Raw genomic sequence first — 12,733 nt, forward strand, 5'->3', positions numbered from 1 at the left:
CTACATTTCATGAGGAGTTGAGTTGTGTAAATGGAAAAGCTTTACACATTCCCTTTACTCTGATGTCAAGTTTGGGTACATGTTCCAAACAGCCTACAGCCTGAAGATGTGCCTGGCATTTGCCCATCAATTTGTCCAGTAGATGGAGAAGGATGATTCTTATATCTCCTCTTCTTGCAAGGGTCCTGTGAAGTCTCTATGCTAGCCCACTTAACCATGTGGGGTTACACACAGAATCCTCTTGATCCATTGCTCAGGGTTTTCCCTCCTTGATTATCTCTTGAAGAAGTTCATTAGCATCCTCTCCTTAGACTCATCATCTGGTCCATCCTCTCTTGAAAGTCCTGGCCTCTGTTCCTGTCCATCTTCCACCTTCTGGGATGACTTCTTTGCCTGTACTGCTTTTGTTCCTGTGCCTCTTTCTCATCTGAGACAGTTCCTTCTGACTGGCCAGCGTACCTTCTGCTGATGGTAGATTTTGCGTCTTTTTTTAAGACTAATTTTAATTTTTGCATGTATATAGTATATATTGGTACACATGTGTATACTCATGAAGAGGCTGGAAGTTGATGTTGGCTGTCTTCCTTCATCTCTACTTTTTTATTGAAGCAGAGTTGGGATCTCTCACTGAACCCAGAGCTTGCCAAGCCCGCCTAGTCAGCTAGCCACCTTGTCCCAAGGATCCTGTTCCTGCCTCCCAAGTACTGGCATTATGACAGCAGCCACCTTGTATGATTTTTACATGAGTTCTGAGTATCCAGACTCTAGTCCTCATCTTGCACTGCAAGTACCTTATGCACTGAGCTATCTGCCTGCACTCCTCCTTTTTTGAGACAGGGTCTCAACAGGTAGCCTAGGCTGAACTCACACTTGCTTCAACCTCCCTGTCACTAGGATGACAGAGTGGGAGTCTTGCATTTTCATCCAACATACCTCCCTTGTGTCTCCCCACATCTTAAACTATGTCACTCTGGTACAATCTGAGATGGCAGTATCAATCCAAGTTCTCCCATCACCACAGCTGTCAGGTGTATTTTAAAGTTCCTAGTCTCTGCCTTTACTTGTTTTATGCCCAGCACTAAAAACTCAGAACTGAAAGAGGGATGCTGAGGGATCATCAAAGAGGTGATAAAAGTAATGTAAGACCCAGAAGAGAAGAGAAGGGCTGTGAAATGCTGTCCTCTGGGCATGCCACAGCCGTTCAGTCATGACTTCACAGCAGCCCTGGCTATATGTAATAGGACTACATATGTAATGTAATATCCATGCCCCTCCCCCTGCTGAACTACTGGCTCCCGATGGTTTCTAGAATACAAGCAGTGATTGTCTGTTTTGTGCCCACTGAGAAACCCATGAGGCTCCAACAGATAGCTCTGAATCCACGGTCTCTTAGACAATCCTCCTTAAACTCAGTAGGTCTCCAAGGGGGGGGGGGTGTAGAAAAGCCACAGTAGGAGCTGGAGAGATGGCTCAGCAGTTAAGAGCACTGACTGCTCTTCCAGAGGACCCAAGTTCAATTCCCAGCACCCACATGACAGCTCAGAAATGTCTGTAACTCCAAGATCTGACACCCTCACAAAACTGGCAAAACACATAAAATTAACATTTAAAAAAAAAAAAGGAAGTCACAGTCATTAGAATGTATTCTATGCACCTATGAAATTTTCAAAGAACAAAGTCAATGAAAGCTTGAGAGAGAGAGACAGAGAGAGAGAGAGAAAATAAAGAGTCTGAAAGAGGTGGGAGTCAAACTACTCGTCAGTTCTCATTTCTCATAGCTCTGGACAACCATGACTTTGAAAAGCAGAACAACTCTGTTTTTCTTGTAAACACACCACCTCTCACTCCACCACAGAGTACATGTGTGATCACAGTGATTTTTTTTTTCGAATCTATATTTAGTGTACTATTCTAAGACAGAGTCCTCGGGGTGTGATGTAAATGTCCCTCTTCTATAAATGGGTCAAAGATAGCTTACCTTTCGGGATCTGGAAGCAACACATCATTACACTCACATGGGTATTTTAAAATTTTTGGAAAGATTAAAGAAATGACCAAGTGCCCTTGATCTCATTTTGATTGTTACCTGACAATGAAAATAAACACAGCCAGAGCTTTCACACCAACATAGGCAGGGGGACTTAGCCTGGTTTTCTATAGAAGCTCATTGAACTGATAACTGCTTGTCCTCCTTGAGAGTTTCTGGTACCAGGAGAAGGAGTGTGTTGACCTTAACAGAGACATTACAATGCTATTCCCCCTGTGCTCAGGCAGCGGGGGCCGGGTTAGACTTCCCCTTCATGAGTTTTCTAGACAAAACAGCAAATGTCAAAACTCATGCATGCCGGAATGATCACACTTCAGACACGTCATCCAGGTTTATACAAGTGGCAGCCACTTGCTTCTCCTCAGTCATTTAGTAAGACTCTGAGCAGTGTCCTCTATTCCATCTAACACATGGTGAAAAATCCTGCAAATATCTCAGTTAGCTCTCGTGTGACTACAGTCGGGAAGGTGCGTTGAATGGTATTCCGCACCCCCCCAACACCCAAACAATATGTCGATGTTCTAAGTACCAATTCCTCAGAATGTGTGCTTATTAGTTTACAGTGTTTATAATCAAGTCAAAATAGGTTATTAAAATGAGACCTTATCTAGTATGGATAAGGAAACCTGGGTACAAGATAGACAGGCACTGAGGAAGGACAACATGAAAACACACAGCGAGATTATGAAGCAGGATGAGGTGATGTGCCTAAGGTGACCAGCAACCCACCAGAAACTAGCAGGCAGGTGAGGTATGAGCTCCTTGCAGCTCTTAGAATGAACCAAACATGCCAGCATCTTGATTTCAGACAAGACTATAAGACAACTGATTTCTGTGGTTTCAAGGTACCTGGTCAGTGTCACTTGGTGACAGCTGCCCTCAGGAACTAAACACAAACGTCTTCTTGTTGTTGGCAGCAACAACACTGTTCGCTTCCTCACAGTCGATCCTGGGCAGCTGGAGTGGAGCCCTGCCTAATCCCAGTGAGTCCAATTCAGTTGGTCTTACAGAATGGATATGCCATGGGATGGTTCTACGGTTAAATGTGCCCAGGCCACAGGGAATGTCCACACACATAGTGAATTCTTTAGGAAAGCCTTATTGCAGCTCAAAACACATCATATTGTAATAGTTTCTGATTCTTCCTTATAAAAAATTTCAGTGTAGAATTATCTTCAAGTAATGTTGGTGAATAGAAACGCATTCTGTAACCAGGGAGACCCTGAAGAACTCAGGCAGCATGGTCAAAGAGGGTTAGGAAGCCAGGTCACCAGGATGCACTAATGAGTTGTTTATGTGTTGCAAAAGTGAGACCAGAAACCAGGCATGGTGGCACACATTTAATCCCACTGTTCAAGAGGTAGAGGCAGGTGGATCTCTGTGAGTTCCTGGTCAGCCTGGTCTGTTTAGTGAGTTCCAGACCAGCCAGTGGTACCCTGTATCAAAAAAAAAAAAAAAAAAAAAAAAAAAAAAAGTGGCATTGGACCTAGGAAGATAGCTTGGTCAGTATTTACTCTGTGAGCATAAGGACTTGAGGCCAAGTCCCCAAAATCTACATCAAAAAAAAGTCAGGTGTGGTGGCATGCCCTCATAACCACAGTGCTGGGGAGGTAGAGACGGGCAAATCCCTAGGGCTCTCCGGTGAGCTAGCCTTGTTCATCAGTGAGTCACAGACCAATGAGAAAAAAAAAGAATGGACGGCACCTAAGGAACAGCATCCAAAGTTGTACTCTGACTTCTATATGCATACACACACATGTATACACACACATACACATATATACACATACATACATATGTATACACACATATACATGTATACACATACACACATATGTATATACACATATACATGTATACACATACATACACATGTATACACACACATACACATGTATACACACATACACATGTATACACACTCACACACACACACCTACCTCATATACACACAAAAAGTGAAGCCAGTGTCCTTCAACCATGAGGTGTCAAATCCCCTCAATCAGTTCTATAGGATTTGGGGCACTGGGCATCAGTACCACCCATCCAGACCCAGCTCTCTCTGGAATTAGAGCTTCTGAAGTACATGAACATATTTTATATCTGTAGACAGCACAACTGTATTTGCATAGTGTAGAGGGTCACAACAAAAGAAAGAGTGATTGACAGAGACAAACCAAGCGAGAAAGCTAGGACATTAGACACAGTTATGACAGGAACATGAAAATGTCCTCCACTAGCTCATGTGTTGGAACCCTTGGTCCCCAGTTGGTGATATCATTTAAAGAGGTCATGGAACTTCTCAGATATGGAGGCTGATTGTCAGACATAGGTCCATAGGTACAGGGCTTGGGGCTTAGCTCAGTCTATCCAGCCTCGGCTCTCTGTTACCTAAATGCTGACATGATGTAACCAGCTGCTTCATGCTCCCACTGCCCCAGCCGAAGAAGTCACTCTCCTCAGCATGTTTCCCAGCAATAAGAAAAGTTACTAATGCAGATATGCTCCGTAGTGAACAATATGGAAATGTGCACAGGTAGCCACGGTGAACCACGCCTTGCATCCTCAGGCGCTTGTGCAGACCCCTCCTCTCGAATATTGACTGGTACTCTGACCCCTCCTCTCGACTATTGACTGGTACTCTGACCCACCGAGGCCCACAGAGTATGAATGAGGTGACACTGTGTTAGCTCTAGGCCTCAGGTTTAAAGAATCCCACTTTTAATGAGTTTTTTTTTTTTCTCTGTAGGCAGCTAGTTGCTATGTGAAAGGGGCACCTACTGTGAGTCTATTCTGCCATGAGAAGCCCTCTCTGGACGTGGTGGAGAAGTCATAAGATAGAGACAGAGGTCCTGGCCTACCGCCTGGCTGAACTTCCAGCCAGAAGCTAGCACCAGCCAGTCACCAGCCTCGAAGCTAATGCTACAGCCCAATCATGCCTTCCTACCCAACACCAGATGCTCCTTTCAGCCCTGCCAAATTATAGTCCCATTTTCAAATAAACAAAATGATTGTTGGTTTGAGTGACTATGGTCAGTGAGCCCAGAACTCACACATGTCTCTGGAATGGTCCAAAACTAACCAGTGTCTTCGGAATGAAATAAAATATGTGACCCTAATAAAGCCCCCGTCATCTGGCCATAGCTAACCTTTCTAGTCACACCAACTACAGCCGCTTCTTTCAAAGCCACTGCAGCTCCATTCCATGGATGAGCAGAACAAGGCTGATGGGGTCTCCAATCTTGCCCGAAGTCACCCAGAGTGACAGGGCACACCCAGATCTACTCTGTAGTTAAATTTCCTAGCAAATCTTGTCTTCGTGGATATGACCCAGTTATGGACCATGGCTCATCACAAATCACACAGCGGCATGTACTATTTTCCAACTGAAACTAATTTAAAATAATTCACATTTTTGAAGAATTATAATGAGAATCCATAGTTACTGATAATTGAGATGAAAGCTGTTCTCATGACCCAGTAAAAATAGACAGCATATGCAGGAATAAACGTGGTTCTTGAGGATGCAATCTAGATAATCACTGAATTATTATAATCATTCTGGGATCTGCTTTTATCCTTGTTGATTTTTTTCCCTATCCACTGGGACTCTGGTTGTATAATAGTAACACAAGTTTAGAGGACTCTCATCTCCAGTTGCCTAGCAACCTACAGCTTTGAAGAGAATGGGAGATGAAGGGTCAACGGCAAAATAATGCTGCTTGCAATTTGCCAATTATTTAAAAGTTTCAGACCTATTAAAACTGTCCTAAGTACAAATGTGCAGAGGAAGTCTCACTGGATCAGCTGCCACTTAGGTTTCTTTCATACCTTGAATTTGATGCTGGAGCCAATGATTACATAATGACATATATTTACCAATCTAAACAAAGACACAGTATCCTATTGTTACTTCCAAAGCAGAGCTCATAACATCATTGGGGAAAATAAATGAAAACATTCGTGTAAATTGTAAGGATGCTAACAAGTTGCTGGTACCTTCCCAGAAAGTATTAACTGTCAATGCCACCATTATTATTGCCATCACCAAAAGAGGAACAGATAAACTGGCTTGTGTGAAGAATTCAGCAAACAACATGTGTTCCACAATTCATTTTGGTGGTGGCAAATGTAAAGTCAGTCTACATGTTCCCCCTTCGTTCATTCATTCACTACGTATTGGCCTGGCATGGTGGTGCACACCTTTAATCCCAGCACTAAGGAGGCAGAAGCAGGCAGACCTCTAGGAGTTTAAAGATAGCCTGGTTCTACATAGTGAGCTCCAGGCCAGCTAGAAGGAAAAAAATAAATCTTCTCTATAGTCATTTACTATTTACTTGATCAGCAAATGGTCACAGAGCAACTGCAGGCCCACAGAGAACATCTGGAAACATCATGGACTTGAAAACTCTCTTTGTGGGCTCTCTAAGGGGAGAAGAGATGGCAAACAACTAACTATAGCCAAAGCAATGAGGAGGCAAACAGTAAACCAAGATCAACTGATATTTAACAAAGAGGTCCTGAAGGACAAGAGCAGCTAGTCATGAATAAAGGCAAAAAGCGGGGTGGGGAGCTGTTTGGAGGAAGATCGCACACGAAGGACTGAGCACATGTGTTGGTGCTGGGAGCCCCCAAAGTTATGATAGACATAGTGGAGTGGAGTGGGTAGCCATTTCAGCTTTGGTCTGAAAGTTTCAACCCCCTTTGAGGCTTCGGTAACTATCACGCCTACAAGGCGGGGCCAAGGAAGGGCCCTGAAGACCCGAGATCGGGATGCGCCACGCTCTCTTGTTTCCTGGACCTGGACAATAGAGGTAGATCAAGGGGAGTTCTCCAGAGAACACCGCCGCCGGACTGTGCTGCGTCTTTCCAGAACCCGCCACCTACCTATCCCTTCATTTGTAAGTTACCCACTAAATAAATCTTCCTTTTTTTTTTTTTTTTTTTTTTTTGCCTTAATAATTTCACCAATATCTGGCACCCAACGTGGGACAAATTCCAAAGGCCTGTGTGGCTCCCGCCCTCAGCTTCCTCCCCGGCTTGTGGGCACTTGAAGCTGCAGGTTACTGCATACAGAGTTCTGTAAAACCAGGAAAAACCTACACGGTTCCATTCCTGAAAAGGAGCTAATCCCATCTCAGTTCCTAGGCAAGTTTAGCCCCAGACCAGCGAAATCGCTGTGAGTGGGGTGTTCCCCATCCGGCTCCCCGCCCTAGCCTGAGGCTTCCACAGTTTCACCTAGTTAAAATAGACAGGGCACTGACCCCTGTCCCTGGCAGGGGGTTGGAGCCATGCCTGCTGACAGAACTATTGTCTGTAGAGATAGAGAGGGGCTTAGAGCGGCCTGGAAGTCTCCACCCCCTTAGGCTCCAGGGGGTCACCAGAAAAACTGCCGGCTGCCTGTGCGCACTCTGCTGCCAGCCAAGGCATTCAACAGGACCTGCTTTAGCGCTATACCAACGCCTCCTTCTGGCTGAAAAGTCCCATTACAGTGGAGAAAGAGGGAGACTGGAGATGGATCTGCAACCTTAGAATTAGGAGCTACACCTGGAGCACTGAAACCTCCAATCACTGCTTGTTTGTTTGTGCTGGGAATCAAGCCCAGGGCTTCATGGATTCTAGGCAAGCACCCCACCTTCAGCCTCTCACCTCTCTAAGTCACATATTTGTGTGTGTGTGTGTGTGTGTGTGTGTGTGTGTGAACCTGTGTGTAGGGAACCCAGACATCAACCTTGAGTATTGTCCCTCACACCCTGCCCATTTATTTTTGAGACAGAGTTACTCATTGGCTGAGGGATCAAGCGTAGGCTACACTGGCTGGCTAACAAGCCCCCAGGGATCCTCCTGTCTCTGCCTCTCTAGGACTAGAATTACAAGAGTGCAGTACCACAGCTGGCTTTTTAGGTGGTTCTAGAGATCAAAGTCAGATCCTTAAGCTAATGTGACAAGCACTGTACCAACTGGGCTATCTTCCCAGCCATCAAAGTTACATTTTTGTAGAAAAGCATACCCATATTTTCACTCCATACATAATGAAGCAAGGCCCTATCAGTGAAATCAACCTTCATCTATCCCAGTTACTGTCAATCACTCCAGCAGCCTGGGACCTCTATATGTTCTAGACAGACCCCACCATCCTTACTATGAGGGCATCTGCTTACCAGAACGTGGAATCCCAGGAAACTGAAGCACAATGCCCTCTAGAATGTTCCACTAAGGGCAGGGCACTGGGTGCCCAAGGGATAGAGCAAGCAGAAATACCAGACACTGGAATATACCAGCAAAGGCAACCTGGAGGTTCACAGGCTCACCCATACTGAACCTCAGAATTCTCACAGTGCTTCTCTGGGCCACCAGCTACACCTCTGACTGGGTTATCAGGAAAACTTACTTGGGCAGCCCTCTCCAGATGTTCCTCAAAACACTGCAAAGGTCCCACTCCACCTGCCTGCAGCACCCACATAGCAAAAACCAAACCACTGTAATGGAGTGGTGATTGCTGGTAGCTTAATTCCCATTCCTAACACCAGTGTCCATGTGGTGACATTCTGGATGTGCTCAGAAACTTAGCCTAACATGTGACTAACTGTGGTGTTTCCAGACAGACTAACAAGTGAGGGAAGAAGAGACCTGTGGATTCTATCACTAACTTCCTTTGAATCCCAATACAATATGGACAGACACAGGCATATAAAGACCTTTAAAGAACTTCAAGGCAGGGGCTGGAGAGATGGCTCAGAGGTTAAGAGCACCGCCTGCTCTTCCAAAGGTCCTGAGTTCAATTCCCAGCAACCACATGGTGGCTCACAACCATCTGTAGTGAGATCTGGTGCCCTCTTCTGGCCTGCATAGATATGTCAGACAGAACACTGTATACATAATAAATAAATAAATAAATAAAATAAATTTAAAAAAAAAAAAAAAACTTCAAGGCACATACATGTCCTGGTTGTTGTAACACTACAGAGTCTAGGAAGATGATATGTTCCTGGTCCATTTGGTTCTGTGTACCTTATCAAAACCATGATTATAGTACTGGTTCAATTTTATTTTCTTATTTAATCTCATCAGAACAAAGTTGTCTTGATAAACACCTTTTGAAAAAGCTATTTAAAATTTTGTCACTTAGGGGCTGGAGAGATGGCTCTGTGGTTAAGAGCGCATACTACTGTTCTTGAAGAGGATCCAAGTTTGGTTTCCAGCACCTACGAGCTCACCTGTCATTCTAGCTGCAGGGGATCTGACATCTTTGGCCTCCATGCACCTAGACACACATGCATATATCCACACAAATACATGCACACATGCACATAATTTAAAAATAAAATAATTAGTTAATTAAAATTCTATTGCTGAGCTGTGTTATTATTAAGCCATTCTACTGTTACATTGGCCCTCAGGGGCTGTCCCATTTGAGGGCTATAATAAGTAATTCCTTGATAACTACCTCTATTAATATAACTTTGTTCAAATTTCTAACTATTTTTGTAGGGCAAGCTCCAAAAAGAAATACTGTGAAGTCAAAAAATTTGAGGGTTCTTGGTCCAAAGTGTCTAATTGCTTTTCAGAAAAAAAAAACAAACAATTTTCATATCCAACTTTGATCTAAGTGCCCATTCTGCTTCAAAGAGTATATTTTCAATGCAATTTAAAATTACTTTAATCTGTCATAATATTTTAATACCAGCTAGCTGCCAAATGTAAGCATGGGGCTAATAGAGTGATTTTGTACAATATTTATGTATCTGGCAGTGCTCTATGCCATAATGATTTCCAGATGGATTCTCAGTTGACTTTACCTTATCTGTCATCATTTTACTCCTTTCTTTCTATCTTCATAATCTGGCTGATAATTAAAATTGGGCAAATGTTTGGCAAGCTGTAGGTGTGACACAGAATCAGTGCCCGTTCTCCATCAAGGCAAGTCTACACCAGCAGACATACCTGCTGGAAGGTGTTTAGGACCATCTTAAACGATAGTTGTGTCTAACATCCCGTACCATCATAGAACAATCCAAACGTTAAGAGGACCTCCCAAGACAGGATACACCAAAGGGACCTTCATAAAAAGAACATGGTCAGAGCCAGGTCATTTAGAAACACATACATCTCAGAAAACTTGTGGACAGCAATAAATACTTCCTTTGACTGTCTACTAAGGCTTCCAAAAAGTAAATAACTATGAATCCATGGCATTCATGCAAGTTTGGATGTCAATAACCTCAGCCACAAGAACCAGGCCATTCTCCTCTCCTTTGATTGTGGAAATTTGTAGAAAGAAAGGGATTTCCCTATGATCTTCCTGAACACTGAGATGTAGCAAAGAATGGGGTGTGGCACCAGCCAGAAACTCTCTCGGAACCATCTGTGAGGTTCCCAGGATCCTATCTGTAGTGTGCGAGATAGTCTGCCTATAGTACATGAGATACACCACTGGACAGTACACTGATTTTCTTCAGGGCCCTGACCTTCTAGAAGGTAGGACAGAGCCCTCAGGAAACACCATGTTTTGCACACTGTGACCTCTGACAGCACATAAGGGGATTTAATCTGCACAACTGATTCCTGGGAAATATTTTCTAAATTTATATCACCTGAGCACATAGTGACGATGAACTCACAAATCTAAGTTTAACATGTGGACCTTAGCCCATGGTACAAACAGTCTCTATCCTCTACCCAAGCATTTTGTTAAATCCTGTCTTGTTTCTACCAAAACCATCAGTTGGATAGCTTTGGTTGAAACACCCCCCCCCTTTTTTTTTGAGACAGAATTTCTCAATGTAGCTCTGGCTGTCCAGAACTCACTTTATAGACCAGGCTGGCTTTGAACTCAGAGATCCACCTGCCTCTGCCTCCCAAGTGCTGGGATTAAAGGCGTGTGCCACCACCACCCAGCTAGAAACCATACCTTCTTGATGATGCATGAATTTAGACATATGTCTCCTATTAAAACACATTCAAATATATGCAAAAATGTAAAGCCATTTTAAAATGTGTTTCTGCATACAATTTATCTTAGTTTCAAAAATATACAGAAGGGAAAAGGAGCAAGCTGAGTATTACCATATCAGCATACTAGAAAGCACTGGTAGTGTAACTTGGACGAACATCAAAATGTCTGAAAAAGCCGGGCGGTGGTGGCGCACGCCTTTAATCCCAGCACTCGGGAGGCAGAGCCAGGCGGATCTCTGAGTTCGAGGCCAGCCTGGACTACCAAGTGAGTTCCAGGAAAGGCGCAAAGCTACACAGAGAAACCCTGTCTCGAGAAATCAAAAAAAAAAAAAAAATGTCTGAAAAAAAAATGTTGGACCCATTGAACTCAGACTGGATGGAGAGGAAATACCACCACCTACCAGTGTGAAAATCCCTTGGCACTTCCCACATTCTAAAAGCATGCATACACACATATGAGTACTCCTTTGACTGGGACAATATGAGAAGTCCTGAGTGGCAGAACCACCCATAGTCCTCTGTGACTCCCTGGAAAGACTTCAAAGCCCCCATAATTTTAGTAAACACAGCCTTCCTAACAAGCACAAGGAACATTCTAGACTTACAACATAAACATGATATAACTAAACTCCAAAGACAAGTCATTTGTCCAAGGACCTCCTTCAGGCTATGATAGAGCCTGGCTTCTAGAGGTTCTGTCTAGAACACTCTCTAGCATGTCACTCCAACACACAAGAGTTACTAAACTTAAAGGTTTATTTTTCCATTCAAGTGAGGGATTCCTAAACATGACAAATATTGGCAAGCATAATTTGAGTAATTATAGCTAAGGCTGCAATTGTTTCATGCCAGTGGGTCACTGGAGTCTCAGATTGTTGATGAATAAATTTTCCAAATGATCAGTCTCAAGTGTAAAATTTCTTCTCCACGCTCAGACATCAACTAAGTAGGTAACTATTTAACCAACTAATTTCTCCAAAGAAATAGATGCAAGACAAGAATATGTCAAGTTCCACAGAAATATAATACAAACAAAAACTTGCCATGCAAAACCCAACATAATCCAGGCAATGTAAAAAACAAAACAAAACAAAACAAAAAAATACCTTGCCTTGAGAGGCTCCTAAGGCCCCTGAAACAATATAAGCAATTACCACTGCTGTTAGTTACCCACCAGAACATAGAGAAGTCAAGTTGGAACTAAAATGGAAATTTTCAACCTGCTGGTTGGCCTTCATAGTGCTGGTAGGTGTTGTGTAGGCTACAGGAGGTACGTGATATTATCGTTAAAAATGTTACTCAGCTGTGGAGCTTGTGTGCTACGCTATAAATTGGCCAAGATGTGCCTACTGGTATAACAGTGGCAAGGTTGTTAAAAGAGTAACCAACAGCTTTCTGCTTAGATTTGAAGCCTACTCCACAGGAGGAAATTCACATCTGGTATGGAAAACACAGTAAGCAGCCCCATGGCTAGAGAGGACATAGGCCCTAAACAGGAAGCTATGACTATTCTTTTGCTGAAAAGACATGATATGCTTGTCTGTTTGTACTTTTTTAAGGATCTGGACTATATCCAAGGTGTGGGAGAACACAAACATTTTGTGGAGCTTAAATTTCAGCAGGAAAGTTTGCAAAGTAAATAGGTGACAAGTGTTACCGGAAAACAGAGCAAAATAACAGAATTACATCCTTCCTGTGTATGTCTTTGTATTCATAAACCCAGGGACTACT

The sequence above is a fragment of the Peromyscus eremicus genome, chromosome 13, assembly GCF_949786415.1.
Source record: "Peromyscus eremicus chromosome 13, PerEre_H2_v1, whole genome shotgun sequence".
NCBI lineage: Eukaryota > Metazoa > Chordata > Mammalia > Rodentia > Cricetidae > Peromyscus > Peromyscus eremicus.